The sequence below is a fragment of the Sinocyclocheilus rhinocerous genome, unplaced genomic scaffold (assembly GCF_001515625.1).
Source record: "Sinocyclocheilus rhinocerous isolate Xijiao unplaced genomic scaffold, SAMN03320098_v1.1 scaffold1179, whole genome shotgun sequence".
NCBI classification, from domain to species: domain Eukaryota; kingdom Metazoa; phylum Chordata; class Actinopteri; order Cypriniformes; family Cyprinidae; genus Sinocyclocheilus; species Sinocyclocheilus rhinocerous.
The window spans coordinates 610,346-611,637 of NW_015664997.1; positions in this window are offsets into that span (position 1 = coordinate 610,346).

Here is a 1,292-nt window from a genome sequence, read left to right on the forward strand (position 1 = left end):
ATGAAATGGTTAAAATAAAAATGATGACTATCATTAAAGGCAGAACGAACAGACAATTTTGCATTTGTGAGATGATCTGGGTCTGTGGTTTGTCTCCTTTTACAGAACTGCGTCACTTTAAAAAATTGTCAAACAAAAAAATTTGATGTTAACAAAGCACTAAAACCATGCAGCACCAGAAGTTCTATTAATACTAAGTAGTGTTTAATGTACTCTTATTTATGTACTGCATATTGATATACCATTTACTGTTTGAAACTATTATAGTTGGTTAAATAAAGCCCAAGTGCCACCTACACACCTTTTATTTGAAATGCAGGATGTTAGGTCAAGAACACAAGAACTAGTGACAAGAAGTAATTTATTACATTGCCATTTTTGATAATTATTGCAGTAATAGTTCATTTTGTTATATAGGAATTGTGAATTACTCTATTTTAACATTTAAGCCCCTGCCCCTGAGAAACTCTCTGCACATCCCTGACTACAGATCAGATCTTCAATACCTCACATAGACCATTTATCAAAACAGCAAAAAATGTACTTAAAATATTTACAAATAAGCAAATTAATATTTATGACTTAATATTAATGTTGTTATATAACTGCCGGTATGTTTGGCCCTTCCCTCAACCAGGCGACATTGCTCCTACCATTTTTTTAATATAAGGTGATGTCCTTGCCAAGTCTGCCTTCATTTTCATTGTGTGAAAACAAATGTTATGAAATTAGGATAAAAGTATAGCTTCAAATAGTTGAAATGAAAAATCGGCATCCATCATCAGCAAACATGCATCATGGTGTTCCAGGCTGATGTGCTTTGACATTGAAGAGCTGAAGCCATGATAGTATTAAATGAGGTCCTCGCAGGCACGGATCGCATGCATTAAGCTTCCTCTAACAGGGCCTTGTGGCAAGGTTTTGTTAAACCTCATTTTTTAACATGGGCTATGGGGAACTTTAATCCTCTTCATGCCATGCACTATCAAATCAGAACCTGTGGGCACAGATGTGATTGTTATTCCATATAAAGCATGAAGCGATTTAGAAAACAGTGTAAAAATGCACACTACCCCAGTGTCTGTATGGGAAATGAATTCTAATATAAAATTTGCTCCTGAACTCTGAAAACTGTCCCTGAGGAGAAAGGCACCTCTTTCTAACAGTTAAAGATCTAGTTACAGACGTGAGACAGAAACACACTGGTTCATCTCTGGAAACTTTATTTGATCTGCACTTGTCGAGATGACAAAATAGAAAGCTAAATAAATATTGTATAAATGTATTTATTG